Genomic DNA, 15,542 nt, shown 5'->3' on the forward strand with positions numbered 1-15,542 from the left:
TTTCTGCACCACCTCTGTTCTGCACCAGACAGGCTTTTCTGTGGGTGCCTCGTATTCAGAATTCTGTAAAGTTGCCCAGATTTCAGTACCTGACCTACTAATACTGCTGATGAGCAGCAATGACTGCACGCCGAGCTTTTTGCTGAACTAGTTTACTCTTAAAAACCCTCCCTCTGCATTAGGCCCCATACACAAAGGATTATTTCCTTGCAGATCTGAAGCCATTCATAAGAGAGCAGCTTATTCACGGATGCAATTAGAACACTTGTCTGACTCATTACTAGGGTTGATGGTAAATCAAAGAAATATTCAGTGTGTTCCTATAATTATTCTTGGTGATTTGTTGGATTGTTTTCCTCTTGGATCTGGTCTCGGTTTTCTTTTGCTGATATTCTGCATAAAAAAATCTTGCATAATCGCAAGGATCCAGCTTGGCGGAGAATGCCCACGGATTCATTCACCTGGCTCACAGGACAGGTGATGGGAGCCGAGGCCAAGCAGCGAAGGTCAGGGCTTTGTGTGCGCTCTCCTCGTGTTGTACTGGGTATTTGCTGCCTTTTCTTTGGAATCCAGCTCTGGTTCTGAGACTGCAAATGGGCTCCTCATGCTCTCCAGGGTTTGTGCAGCAATTCTTCCGTGCGAGTTGCCCAACACGCCTTGCTTAGCTTAAGATGTGTGGCAAGTATTTGGCTTGAAGTGGGATCTGTTGAAGAAGATGAGTCATTTGTTCGGGGCCTAGGTAGTAGCTTGTCTGCAACAGGCAGGAAGCACAGGCACCTTCCAAGAAAAGATGTGAGAAGGGCTTTTCTCAGGATATTTCAGGTGAGGCCACAGTAGAAAACAGGCTCTGCTCTGCTGGGGTGGTGGAGGCAGCAGGAAACTGCTCTGCAGTGCGGAGGTGAGCTCATAAGACACCGTGCAGACGTTTTATTTATTTTCTATATACCTACACATCAGGCCTTTGCTCTGCAGAGTCATTCGCTTGTGAAGCACAGCAGTAAGATTTCCAAAGGTCAGGAAATGTTGATTTCTGCGGTGGCAGCCTGACTGTAACCTGGAAAAGCTGCCGGAGCAAAGGCAAGCTGTTTTCTCACTCGTGCAGATTTTTCATGTGCGTCTGATCCTGGGGCTGCCGCAAGGGAGCAGCCAAAATGCTCAGGGCAGCCTGACGGACACCGAGCCCCTCTCCCAGATCGATGGTCTGAGTTTAGGAGTGACTTCGGGAACGCAGAGAGGTGGCTGGTGCTGGCAGTCCTTCCAGGCGCGTGTGTGAACACCTCTCTTCACCCGGTGCTGGGTAGCAGTAAGTTTGCTTTGCCTTTTGCTCAAGGCACGGTGACAGTCCTTCGGCCTCAGCTGATCCGACGCCGAGATCTGAGACGAGCAGCTTCAGTCTTGAACCAGAGCATTACCAACAGGTCGCGGAGCAGAAGAGGGTGGAACAGCTGCTTTTTAGTCGTACACACTTTTCAGGGCCCGAACTCACCCTTGTCTCTGTAGGTTCCTCTCTATTTGAAAGGAATTTCTATTCAGGATGTGCCTACCAGCAGCTTACAAGCCTCAGCTTAGACTTGAAAAGCATCGATTCCTGTTTGCTTCTTTCTTTGATGTAAAGAGCACTTCTGCAAAGCAGTTCCTTGTTCTGCCGTGGAGCAGGACGTAGCTCACTGGGCTCCGAGCCTTTAATGTCGAGAATGCAGGCACGATAGCAGTTGGCAAGCAACAGGTACTTATCTCCCCCAGCACACGAGGGAGGGCAGATTCTGCAGGCTGTGACTTACTCATGTGTTATGTGTTTGCTGCTGCTGCAAGATCTAATTCCAAAAAAAGCTTTCAGGAGATGACTTACTGTAAAGTTCTTTTTTTTCTTAGCAGAATACAAGGTCTTCTCCCCTAAAGCAAGATGCAGAGCAATCACACCTTTAAGGTGGTCAAATAGCAGCAGCCAGGCTCTCCCTTCTACACAGTTTGCTGCTATGCCTGCTGAACAACTCTAGCATTTGGCTCCTAGATGTGTAGGAAATCTGGGTGCAGTTCAAGATAGGTGTTTGGCTTGACATAAACTTTTAATGTTAAGGTGACATGCAGCCTGCACAGGAACAATTCCAGTACTGAAGTCAAAAAGTTGTTGGATTTTTTAATTATTTTTTTTTTCTGCTACGCTGCAGTGCCTCTTTGTGAGGCTGGGAAGCTGGATGTGTCACGTTATGCAAGGTTTTGCTGAGCAGAAAACCCTCGAGGAATTGCATGGTGAGCCGGAGGGAGAACAGCTATCAGCGTGTGGCTGCATCCTGCTAACAAATCCTGCTGGAACGAGGCTTGTACCCAGCTCAAAACGCCAGTGCAGCCCCAGCTGCTGGCAGTGCACCATGCTGTACTGCGCACACGTACACTTACTGCTTGGAGTTAGCTCCTTCGCACGGGACGGGATTGCCAAGATCATGAGCTGTATTATGGTCTGGCTTAGCTCTTCCAGCCTGGCCAGCCTGTGGGAGCCCGTTGGGTGGAGGGGTGCAGAACAGCAAGAAACCCTGAAGGAAGGCTGATCCTTCCCGCGAAGCTGGCAGAGCTGCTGCCGTGATGCTTTCAGGCATTGAGCAGGCAGGATTGGACAAAGGGCAGACTGATCCGATGTGAATGCAGGGAATCAGGGCAGCTATTTATACTTCTCCTGTGGGGATGCTGGGTCAACCATTTCCCACGAGCTCTTAATTCCTTTGTTCTTTTTCTCTTGTTCACAAGAACCTCTCCAGAAAGTTTTTAGGAGGTGTGTGGAGGCTTCTTCCTCTGCTTGTGGTGTCGCACACTTCTCGCGTGGAGGACTTCTGAAAATCATCAGTAGTGAAAGAAAAGCCTCAGACCCGGTCAGGATCAGACAAACATGAGTCAAAATCTTATTCTTTAGGGGAAAACGAGTCAATGCCCAAAGCCTCACCATCAGCCCAGTACCGACGGACTGTCACTGTGGCTAGAACTGAGTGTGCATGGGGGAAATCTTCAGAGTTTTCCACAACCTGTTTCTCACCTGGTGCTTGTGGTTGTTTGTCGTGGCAGGGAGCTAAAGCCTTTCCTCGGAGGGCTGTGACATGCAGGGAACTCCAGAGGCTGGAGGTGTTCTTGTCCCTCTGTTCCGTGCAGCATCCTGGATGCTGGTCTGGAGGAATGAAGTCCTTATGTCCTATGCACCAAATCCTAGAGCCTATTACCGTGCTATTTTTCCTTGCCAGGCTTTTATTTTAGTTTAACAGATGAAATAAACCTCTTTTTCCCCATCCCAGGAAGAAAACTCAGTCCTGATACCTTATAAAGGATCCAGACTTCAAACTGCTCAGTACAGAGCTCTGTACCTAGTCCTTGAGAGCTGCTGAGCACAGACATATTAAGGCTTCTTTTCTTTTCCGTGTGGACCCTGAATTACACGGAGGTCTGTGTGGTGTGTCCTGCGGTTAATACTGCTCTTGGGAGCTGACGGGGTGGGGGAAGGAAAGCTGAACCGTCTCTCCCCTTAGCCAGGCAACCAGACGTGCATCTGTGCAAGTGTGTGCTGGCAATACTAATCAAAGGGCTGCTGGCACAGCCCTGCCCAGCAAACCCTCTGGTGTATTGTAGCAGCCCATTACTTTGCTGATGGCCACGCAGCTTCCGAAAAGCCGCCGACCCCTTCTTGATCTTAATTTGACTCTGGCAACCGGACAGGGGCTGCGGTTTCTCTCCTGTCCTGGTCCCACAGCAAGTCCAATCCTTTCTGCTGCTGTAAATGAAAGCTGAGCAGCAGAGAAGCTGAGAACTTGTGGGGAAAGCGTATGTGGGTGAGCAAATCTCATATAGGCGGTAAACTTCTTAAATATTTCAGTGCCACGCAGCAGGAGCCCCCCTTCAGCCTCAGCCGCCATCTCAAAGCACTAGACAGCCTGGTCTGTGTCCTGTCCCACTACCTAGATATTAAATACCTCGAAGAGGAGGAAATCTCACCTGTCTCTCACGTTATCTTTCCTATCTGACCACCTCTGTGCCTCTCCTCCCTTCCTTTCCGCAGAGAGAAATCAAGGGCCAAGAACGTCTTCGTGCAGCACAGGCAGCGTCACGGGGCTTGGTTTGTGGAGCCTCCCCGGGCCAGGCCCTGGCGTGCTGTTACCTGCCAGAATAAGCAAGTTTAATTACCTGCATTAATATTCAGACCATGAAGTCATCAGTATTTGTATTTATGCATTTATAGAAATGAAACAAGCTTCCCAGAGCACTGCTGCTGACAGCGCATTCCCCCAAGGCCCTTCCTGGGAGAACCATTTGCCATTTTGCATACATACATTTCAATTAATTACAATAGGCTGATTGATTAAATGAAATAGGATGATTAATTAAGTGACAGTTGTAGAAATCAGCTGGGGTCAGAGTAAACACATGGAAAAGACAAGTGGCTTGCTTGCAATTCGATTTTCACCTCAGAACAAGGGGCGTTAGATATAGGGGTTTTGAGCACTTCCTTGGATCTTTTTTTTTTTGTTAAAACGAGTAAAAACCTCATAAATCTGTGAGCAGCAGACGCTGTTCAGTGAAAAGCAAAGCAGCAGCAGCGCCAGGAGCCCCGGTATCTTCTCCGTGCACTCCTCTTGGCCTCAGCTGCACACCCCGGCCTACGCAGTTCTTTCTCAGCTGATCCCTCAGCCACAGCCGTGAGAGGTTAATGGGTCTGCTCCGAGCTGGGAACAACGCTGGGTTCTTACATCAGCTCTTCCCATCCGTGCACACGCCCAAATTGCAGCCCCACGCTGCGACACCCAGGCTGCGGCGGTGCTCAGCCTGGCCCTGCGCGCATCCGTTGGCAGCTGGCAGGCTGCCTTTCTCCCCGCTGCACCTCCTCTCCAAACCCTCCTCTTCCTCCCAGCACAGAATAGGTGAAACCGGTCCTGTGCTTACCATCTGACCCAGTAAGAGATGGAGAGCATTGCTGGGGAAGAGGCAGCATCGCCTAAAGAGTATGCGCAGCCTAGCAGGGGAGTCTGAGGTGCTGACCTTTCTGTAAGATGTTTGTAAAAAAATCTCAAAAAAGCAACGCTCCACGCACTTGCAAACCTATCCTGGGCTTGAGTCAAGTTCCTCCTGGAAAAGATCCTGTTCTCCAGCACGCCCAGAAGTGGGATTGCTCCAGGTTGCTTTCCTGCCCTCAGCCTTTTGGCCAGAACGCCAGGGTTGCTGCAAGGAGCTAGCAAATACCAAACGGTGCCTGGGCCACGTGAGATGTGAGTGAAGCTGGTAAACCCCACCCGGGGAAGGCACAAAACCTCACAGGAGCTGAGCCTTCGGGTAAGGCTCCAAGTGCTGCCAGGATGCAAGAAACACAGAGGTGTTCCTACCTCTTACCTCTGTGAGGCTGTGCGCTACATTCAGAGGGCTTTGCACGAGGAAAAGATGACTTTGGGAGGGTGTTTGTAGAAGATCTCAGGGGACCAGATCACTGCATCGAAACTCAAAGGCAGAATTTGGTTATCCCTGTACCAGATGTCATCAACCAGCCCCATTGCAACGGCTGGTACTGACAATATGCGGTGGTGCTTGGTGCCCAGAGTCGACCTGAGTGTGGCAATGGGGTCGAGTCTGCACAGCCAAGGCCAGACCAAAGAGAACAGACACCGGAGAACAAAGAGAACAGACGCCCAGGGCTGCTCCGGAGGTGGAAGGAGTGGAGGGGTCCAGGTGAAGTGCCTGGAACCTGTGGATCTGACGTTTTCCATCTCCCAGAGGAGCTGGACCTCATTAGGTAAAAGGAGGCATTCCCAAGCCAATCAGAAATCTGTGAGTATAGAAATATTCACGTTTCTTTCTCCACATCCCACTGGGAGCTTCCAGTGAATGTTACAAAACTCAACACACGACTGTGCTCCTCTCCCTCTGCTCACCCAGCCACGGTGGCACCGAGGTTTCCACAAATTGATCTGACCCATTTACCAGCTGCGTTCTTGTCTCTGGCTCCCTCCGTTGCTCAGGGGTAATAAACCCTTCTGCGGTTCCAGCTCCAAAGCGAAAACACCTCTCCAGCGTGGGAAAAACCGGCAACCACACAAAAACACCTTAGCAGGGAAGGATCCAAGCTCGCTCGACGCAATCTGCCCTTCCCATCCTAACAGTGATCACGGCAGCAAGGCTAAAGCAAGAGCCCCGCGTTCCTGTGGAAGGCAGCTGGCTTTTTTTTTCTCCATTCTCGGCATTTTCTGCCAGTGGACAGCACTGGCTGTCAGGGATGCAGGCAGCGAAAGCTGCCCCAGCATCCGAAGGGCACACAAAGTGAACTCGAAGAGCAGGAGCCCCAGCGATGCTTGTTGTTTTTCTTTTTTCCTGGAGAGCCACCACCACAATGGAATCGAAACATTTTCCTTCCGAAAGAGAATTTGGCATTTCTAACAGAAATGTTAAATTGCTGCTGGCTAATTAGAGACCTTAACCCCAGAATTAAGTCCTGGGGTGGAGAGGTAAGAGCCCAGCTTGAGAAGCTGCATAATGAGCACGCATTAACAGCCAGGCACACAACTGGAGGAAGCAGAGGGCGGCATGAGAGTGTCTGATAATCTCACGGATAAATATATGGGTAGACACATTAATATGTAGGCAAACACTGCTCTGCTCAGTATACTCAGTAATTATCTCTGGGATCACCTAATCTATGTCAGAATTCTCTTTGATTTAGCTCAGTTCCAAGCTCCTGTATAAAAACAAGCAGCATGTTATTCCTGCTAGATACTGGATCTGCTCTCACTTGTAAGGCACGGAAAACAGCATTTCCTGACCTTTTTGGTGGTTTGTAAGGATAAATTCCTGGTTTAGCAATAGTGACAGGGGCCACAGGAGACCTGTGAATAAATTCTGCGATCTGGATGCGTTCAGCACGCTCCCCTTGCTCCAGCAGCTCCTGCGATGCTCCAGCGCTGTTTTTTGTGCCACCCCTTCAGTTAATGCTGACCAGTGGTGCAGAGGAGTACCTGCTGGCTTAATGGTGTCAGATACACTCATTAATTATCCCCCAACCGACTGTAAGGCTGCTTACAAAGACCTAGGATTTTAATTTCCTTAAAGCCTGCTTGGCGATGCTGGGAAGTGAAGAGGGTTCCTCGTGTAAACATTTAATGCGTTAAACCACTTCTGACAGCAATTACACAGCATCTCATACTTATATTCCTTCTTCAGGCAAAGACCAAGGTCAAATCAGTAATTAAAGCGTATCAAGGAGCCCGTACGAGTGGGATCCAGAGGGAGGCCTGCCCGCAGTTTTATTCTCTTGCATTTCCAGCAAGGCACGCTATCGACGTGTGCTATGCCTGGAAATTGCTAAGCAGGCTGCTCTGTTACAAGCCAAAGAGAGGAAAGCAAACAAATCACAGGAAAATAATCCTGAGTCCTTGATCTGTGACTTTTGCTGTTTGACCACTGCTGCATGTACCTCGCTGTGCTAATGAGCAGTCATAAATATTCCCCCTCGGAGTCAATAATGTTTTCAGAAGCCTGCAGAGCAGTGCAGGAGGGGTGCCCTGAGCTCCCGCTTGCTCTGTGTTACATCAGCTTCTGGTACCTTCTCTGTGTGGTATCTCCAAAGCAGTGTTGCTTCTCCTTCAGCAACGAGCACTAATGCAACGGAGGAAAAGGCAGATGAGATGTCTTCCAGCAGGGTCAGCATTGCATTTTCCATCGTGGTTCTCCTGTAGAAGGCTCAGATAGGCTACAAACGGGGTTTTATGTCAGAGCAGTGGAAACAGGAATTAGCATATGCAAGAATGAAGGCTTCAGATTTTCCCTTTCTCCTTCTTATGATCTCTTTTTTAAATAGAAACAGTGGCAGCTGATACCTGACTGTATTAAACTGGGGCCAGGATAGTGACTTATTAGGATTTCAAATCAAAATATCTGGAGGAAATGATGTAGCAGGCTTTTCCCTGGCCCTTTGGACTCCCCAAACAAGATATAGTAGGAAGCGAAAAATATTCTTCAGCATGGGATGCGGGATGCTGCGCTGTTGGTTTTCCTGAGATGAATTTTGCTAAAGTGCCATTATGAAATTGTGTCGTGAGGATTTTTTTCAGACGTTCAAAGTAATTTGTAGATGGATATTGCTGCAATTATTAAGACTTACTGTGATTTTAGTGGCATTCTGGTCATGGACTTGTGTGCTGCTAGAAAGCTCTTTAATCCCTAATAGCTTGTAGCAGTGCCTGCAATGAAAGACAGAGCGGGGTCGCTGGGTTTTCCAGGGCTTGCAGGCTCGGTGATCAGAGCCTTTCCTAGCGAGCAGCAGGGCTGTGCCCCCCTCTGCACCCTTCCACACTGTCCTGCTCCACCTGATATCGCTGCCAGGACTTTAACTGCCCCTGAGCTTTCAATAGCAGAACTGCGTGGAGTTTATCCACAGGGAAGTCTGGGGACGGGCACAACGGGATGCTCGGTTCGGGCTGGATCACAGCAGGGACTCGCTGGGTGTTATTGGAAAGAGGTCAGCGAACTCGGTGAGCACGAATGAGCTATTTATTAAGCTATGGTCTGAGGAGCTGTGGGATTTACCTGATGGCTGCTGCTGAAGTCAGCAGGGACCAGGCTTTGCCACACGATGCTCTCTTTGCATCGTGGTGCATCAAGCACGGAGACAGCCATCCAGCGCCCCTGTGTCACCTGCGGCTTGGGAGGACCAGTTCAGCATCCTTCCCATCCCCATCCCCATCCCGGGCTCGCAGACACTGATGGGGAATCCCCATCAATCCCCACGGATGGTCCACTGGCCGGGGGGGATGTTTCAAAGGATGCTGTAGGTGGGCAAAGCACCAAGATGCCCGAGAGCTGGCTCCCAGGTGGGTTTTGCTCAGCAGATGAGCCCGTCTCAGGATGCTGCACTGATGGCACCAGCAGCAAATTAACTCCTGCTTCTGCAGCAGTGCCGCGTTGGCACTGTGGATGCACAGAGGTTTCGGTGCTGGAGGGTTTGTGGGCGAGGATGCAGGTGGGTCTCCAGGGCAGAGAGTACGTGGCCGAGAGAAGGCAGCTCCCAGCCCCTTGCGAAGCAGCACACGCTGAGGAATGCTGAATTAATGCTGAATTAATGCTGAACTGCTTTGCAAGGCAGGGGGCCAGTGGCTGTTGGAAGAACGCACTGGTTTTTCAGCTGTCTTAGCTTAAGGCGACCTGGAGACTTTGCAGCTTTAAAAACCGAAAATGTTGAATTCAAAAGTGCGCTATTGTTCCAAAGCAGGCAGAATGCCTAACAGAGGTAGAGCAGCAATCATAAATGTTAAACACACCAAGCGGGAGGGATGAAGGCGCTGTTATTTTTATCTGGAGACCACACGGTTCCAAGGAAATAACGGCAGTGTCCTTTTATAACAGATGTACAGGAATTGATGCAAATTCCACTTTTGCTGGGGCGTCGATAGCCCTTTGCCATGCCACGATTGAAAAAATGGTACCACAGGTAACAAGATGATTTGTCCAGGTTTTGTGATAATTGAACTAATAAAAAAGCAAACTGACAGGAATACATGCACCCATCGTTATACGATCATCCGTTTGATTTCCTTTTCCCTTGGGTCCCCTGATTGTTAATTTTACAGGTTATAGATCTTTAATAAAGTAGTACACCAGGAAGATGCTGTTAATGATTATTGAAGGGTTTATATATTTCTTTTCAATAATTTAAGTTCATCACGGGCAGTGTTATTACACTGAGTACCAGATTAATTAGTGAAGATGGGGTTGCAGTGACAGGAAATTGTCACCGTAACGTGTCATCCTGCCTTGGAGGTGCCCATTAATTAACACTTAAAACACAATTTGGAATCCTAATCGAGTTCTATCCGAGCTCCTGCCATCCTCACGTGTCCTGACTGCTGCCCCTCGTCGCTGAGGCTGCCGAGGGGCTGCCGCGGGGGGAGCACCGGGGGCGCAGGTGGGGAGCGAACCCGAGCTGGTGGGCGTTGAACTTCACATTCCGGGCAGGAGCCAGAAAAATGTGGCTGCACAAGAAATTATCAAGCAACTGGGGCCCTGCACGCGAAGCCCGGTGCTGCTGGGGAATGCGATCAGTCATTAACTGCGCTTAACCTCCACGTCAAGGAGCCTGTTACATTTATTATTCCTTTCAACAAGTGTGCAGCAGTGCTAAGCATAGGTGACCCCACTGGGAAAGGGAGAGGCCCCCCTTTAGCCAGCAGCAGTTGTTGAATCAGCGTCTTTACGACAGCGCCTTTCCCAAAGTCTATAGAAACGGTAAAAACTCACGGGAGACAAATATTTCCAGTAAGTCACAGTCCTGAATGATTTTTAAAGCTGGGTTTTACATATCCTCGTCAGGCGATGGCAGATACGTCTATATTAATTCGGTGATATTCAGCTTTTAAAGCAGCTGCGTGTAAGAGGTGGCAGGCTGCAGCTCAGGCCTTTGCCGCAGGGGTGGCGGTGGTGGAAGCCACCCCTGGACGCGTGGGATCGGTCCGAGACCTGGCTGACATTAATGGCCAAATTCAGGCAGATTCCTGAAAATGAGTACAGCGTTTTGGCCTGTGCCGTGGAGCCTGGAGCACGAGAGGCAGAGTTAACGGCAGTGATGCCTGGCCTGGGGATGTTCTGTCTCAGCTCCCACCGCCGCATGCGGCCACCGTGAGGCTGGGACCACTTCCCTGTTTTATAGCACCACTAAAACACGACTCAAAACTGGAACCAAAAGATTAATTGGGATATTTCTCTCCTGGACTTCAAGGGAATGGCATTTCATACAGTATTTTCCTTCCCAATGCTTTAGTAGTTCAGCAAGCGGTGACGCCCTGCCATTTATTACCATTTTCCTATAGTATCTTCCCTGGTGACTCATGCACTGCCTTTATAATCTAATAATTGTTTTCAGCTTCTACATTGTGTCAAATTTAATTATATCTCTAGTGTTTAATCCAGTGGTTTAGCTCCTTCTCTTTGGAATCTCTATTTTCATGATAACTTAGAAGCAGATTTAGATGTGCAGTGCGTATAATAGCTCTTTAGTACTGCAGAAAATATGTATTATTTTTTATTTAAGGCTTCCTAATAAGCAGTTGGGCTATGAACATCAGCCTGAATTACAGGTTTCTCCTTGACACATCAGCTATTAAGAAGTTTGGTAGTTTTATGTGCCAGGAATATATCCTTTCATTGTCCTTATGACCTTTAATTTCTAGTCCAAACCAGACGCATCTAGGCACCTCTTCGGTGATTGTTCGTAATACCTTGCTATTTTTTTCTGTAAGATAAAAATAATTGTGTAGTAGTCTGTATTCCCTTGGGGATTTCGGTAGGGGAAAGGCATTTTGAGAGCGAGCTTGTGAGCAGCAAAAGTACTCTTGGAAAAGGGCCTGTGGGTGTGATGCCTCTGCTGATGCAGAAGCCTTACAGGCACAAGCACAATTTCCATTGATTCCCAATGAAGAGGGAGGCTGCTGGATTTGGGAGTTCCTCCGAAAGGACTCAGTTTTATACAGAAAAATTAAAATTCAACCCAGGTTTGTCTGGAATTCCGATGGCAATGATCGAGATATTTGTGAACTGATAGGCACCCTACCGCAGTTTGAGTTTCTAAGAAAATCAGTATCGCCCAGTTTTGCAATTAAAATCTCTTGCGGTTGCTCTGACCTCTTCAGTAGCCCCTTTGGTGGTTTTTTTGTTTTTTTTTTTTTTTTTTTTTTGCGTTCTTCCAGTTCTTTTGGGGCCCATGTGGGAAGAGGTGGTTGGTAAAGGGAACATGAAGAATCTCGTGTTGATGGAGAGGGCTGGAGTTAGATAAAATACAAGGCTAAAGCCTAAAGAGAGCTGCAAGCTTCTTAGTGGTTTGTGGAGTTCTAGGAGCTTCTCTCTTCGAATAAGAAAGAAAACTTTCCTTCCTGTTTTCAGTTTGCTTGGGAAGTAGAAATTCCCTGGGAACACACAGATATGCTTTTCTTGTGACCTTTGCCAGCTTCTGCACCAAACAAGAAGCCTGTGCAGGTGATGGGCAGCTTTATCAACGCTTTGGGGATCTCTTCATGGTCAGCAGGGTCTAAACGAGCAGAATTTAGGCTCAGAAAGAAAGACAGATGCTTGTGGCCTGGATGCAGCAGCCACTTCTGCTGATCACCCTGCTGCTAGCGTGCAGCAGCAGCTCCTGTGCCGTATCGGGGATGCAAATCCACGAAACCCTGCCCAAATGCAGAGAGAAGAGACCCCCCGCTCCGTGCCGGGGGCAGGCACAGCTCTGGGAAGCGGCTCTGCAGCCTGTCCCTCTTCCCTGGGTGACACCAGGGCTGCAGCAAGAATGCCCATTTCTCCGGGCTAATTAGCTACGGCAGCCTGGGCTCAGCGGCTGCAGACAAAGCGCTGTTGTGAACGAGCCCAGCGCACACAAATGCGCTTTTCTCAGCGTGTGAGATAACTCAGCAGCCTCTAAAAGCCAGAGCCGAGTGCCCCTCCCTGGCTGGAACCCCTTTATCGGCACCAAGGGATACTGGGGGGGGGGGCAGAGCAGCTCCGTGCTGGCGGCTTTCCCACTAGGCTTGGCATCGCTTGGTTCACCATTTATTTACCTGGCGTTTATTCACCATTTATTTACGTGGTTTTGCACCATGAGACGGGAGAAGCAACCCCCCCCCCCCCTTCCTGGAGATGTGCAGCCGCTTTTTCATTTCTCAGCTCGTGCTGAAACTCCCCTCCTTTGCCTCTCCCTTTGCATGGGGGTGTTAGCATCTGTGCCTCAGCCCTGCTCCGACAGCCCTAAGAGCAAGTCAACGGATCCGTCCCTGCTCTGATGCAGAAGGGGACTCATTAGAGGAGAACATTCAGCCACCGAGCAGGAGCAGACCCTCAGGGTTCAGTTAAAGCCGCCTAAAACGGCTCCAGCTATATGTACATCCATAACAGAGGACTGCTCGTGGGGAGAGCACCTGTTGCCACGTGTGCAGAAGCAGACAGTCATTTATTTACCAGCTTGGGGCCGTGCAAATCCCAGTGATCGATACTAGAGCTCAGTAACACAAGGTGACGGTGCATAATGAGGAGCCAGGGATCCATTTACCTCTCAGGTGTTCCTAATAACTGGATATTAATCGTCGTGGGACATTTGTTGGTGAAGATATCCTCTCTTTTCCTATAAGCAGGGTCTCGCCCTAGCGGACCTCACTGGCCTTACCGTGACGTGCCCATTCCCTGTGGTAAGATCCCGATGAGACGAGTAAAGAGAGAGTTAAGTCCTCCGGGTACACCCGCCTCCTTCCCCAGATGCTGCAGCTCCTGCTCACCCTTCCCCATCCTACCGCACCGCTTTTCCAGGCAGGACACCTGCACTGGCAGCGCTGCTCATTCATTTTCCTGCAGGCGCTAATTAGAGGCCTCGTGTCCCCCATCGCTAGCTGGCTCCGGCTGTCAGGCGGCGGTTCCACTCCTCCCAGCTGCTCGGCTCCGTTTTTTGGGGCTGGCCCATCCGCAGCCCCCCAGGAACGTGCCCGGCTGCTGCCAGCTCTGGGGGCAGCACCTCCGGCTCCTCTGCCCCCCCAAAGCTGCACCCCACGGGCCACATCGCTCAGGTCTGAGATGATTTCTCCTGCTGCTCCGTGTGCTCAGCACCTATTGAATTAGCCCGTGCTTTTTTAGAAGAAGCGCAGCGCTCGGCGCTCCGGTCCTTAGGCGGTGAGTGCCGCTCGCATCCTGTGCACGGGCATATTGTTGCCTTTTGTTTATTCCCAAATCGCCTGCCATTAACTCCAGCAGCTTTCTTGGAGCTGTTCCCATGCTAAAAAGGAAAAAAAATAAAAAAAATAAATAAAAAACAAAAACACTTTCATCATCTATTTTTCCATCTACTGCCATATATATAAAAGAGAAATCTCCCTGACTGTTCACGGGCAGGCTGCTGGCTGGGTTTGGTGGAGTAGGGACCCAACCGTGGCTTTATCTGGTCTCTTCTGGGTCTGCAGATCTCCTTTCCTCCTTTCACTTTATTTTTTCTTTCTTATTCTTTTTTCCCCTCTTCTCTGCTCCTTTTGAATTTGCTTCCTGTTTTATCTTGTTTATTCCTCTTTAGAGATGGAGAGAGAGGGAGAGGGGCTCCTTTGAAAACTCTGCTTAAATGAGCCACTGTGGGAGGCCAACCAGCCTTTATAGCCCTGCGAGCCGGTGGAGAAGCGACTGCCAGAATATTAAGCTGCGTGCTGAATGGGGACCGCACGGCGCAGCCCTCGTGGTCCTCTTAGGAGGGGACCAGGAGGGGACGGGGGCACTCAGCTGCCCAGAATCGATCCCGCTCTGAAGTCAGAAGCCCACCCTTTCAAAGATGACTTCAAACACTTGATGTCTGGGTCGTGCGAGAGCGCGGCAGATGCGTGTTTTGGGTTCAGCTCAGCCGTGGCAGCAGCTACGTTTTGGTTTTCATTAGATTGCAGCAGGCTGTGCTTTTCCACGTCTAGCTCAGCTCTGGCAAGATCTGCAGCCGAGCTCTGGTCCTGTTCACTCTGGCAGAATGCACATTTCTTGGCTGCTACCCGTTTTTTTTCATTTCAGTCTTTTTTTGGCTGTTCTAGAAGCAGCTGGGCACAGAACGCTTTCATTCCAATATCATTATTTTCATACCGCTGGCTTCCAGCTAGTTAGAGCTACGCCGAGGAGAGCAGGGAGACAGCAACGGCATCTCCCTTCAGTACAGAATATAAACCCGAAAAAACAGAACCAGAAGCTTTCAGCAAAAGGTCCTGCCCCCTTCGTGTAGCCCCAAACCAGGCGCTGCAGCTTCAGCTGGGCGCTGAGCGTGCCTGAGAGCCGTCACCTGGATGAGCCTCGTGGAAAGCAGAGGGAAAACCTCGAGGTTTGTGTCCTCCTTCCCTCGCTTTGGAGGATGTTGTGGGGTTGGGCGCCGTTGGGTCCCCAAAATCCTTCGTGTGACTTTCTGTATCTATACTGGTGACAAGAAGGTTTTATGAGCACTTCCAACCACTGGCACTCTGGTCGAAGGCACAGATTTTCACTGTGCGCTCGGTGAAAGGAGGCAAGGGAGAGAAGTCAAGTTTTGGATCCCTCGTTGAAGGCACTGCTTGACTGCTGGCTCAGCTCCAGGCTTAGGGACAGGAGGCACAGGGCGGCTGCCCAGCGCTGGGTGCTCTGCCCCCGCCAGCCGAGACCCCCTGGGTTTGGGAGCCCATCCTGGGGTGCGACCTCAGCCTCCAACCAACAGCCTGTCCACGTGCTAAAGCATCGCGGGAGTCGTGCAGCAGATCACCTGGGAATAAATCTCCCTCTCCGATCCCCGTATGGACAGCCAGAGGTTTAACGTGCCCACCCAACCCTCGCAGCGCTCTAGAAACAAGGTGCCTGCAGTCAGCAGCAGCAGGGTGGGAGTTAAGCGGCTCAGGCTCCCAGAAAAAAGCCCCCAAAACGCTCCCTTGCCTGATGCTCTGCTGCCGCTGGCATTTCTCCTCCCGCTTTTCGGCCCTGCCTGCCCGTGGTGACCCCACCACGCTCGGTGCATCTCCAGCTCGCCTGGGGAGCCCATCCTGAACGCCGCTCTGCTTTTGGTCCTGTGC

This window comes from Anser cygnoides, chromosome 22 (genome assembly GCF_040182565.1).
Source record: "Anser cygnoides isolate HZ-2024a breed goose chromosome 22, Taihu_goose_T2T_genome, whole genome shotgun sequence".
Taxonomy (NCBI): Eukaryota; Metazoa; Chordata; class Aves; order Anseriformes; family Anatidae; genus Anser; species Anser cygnoides.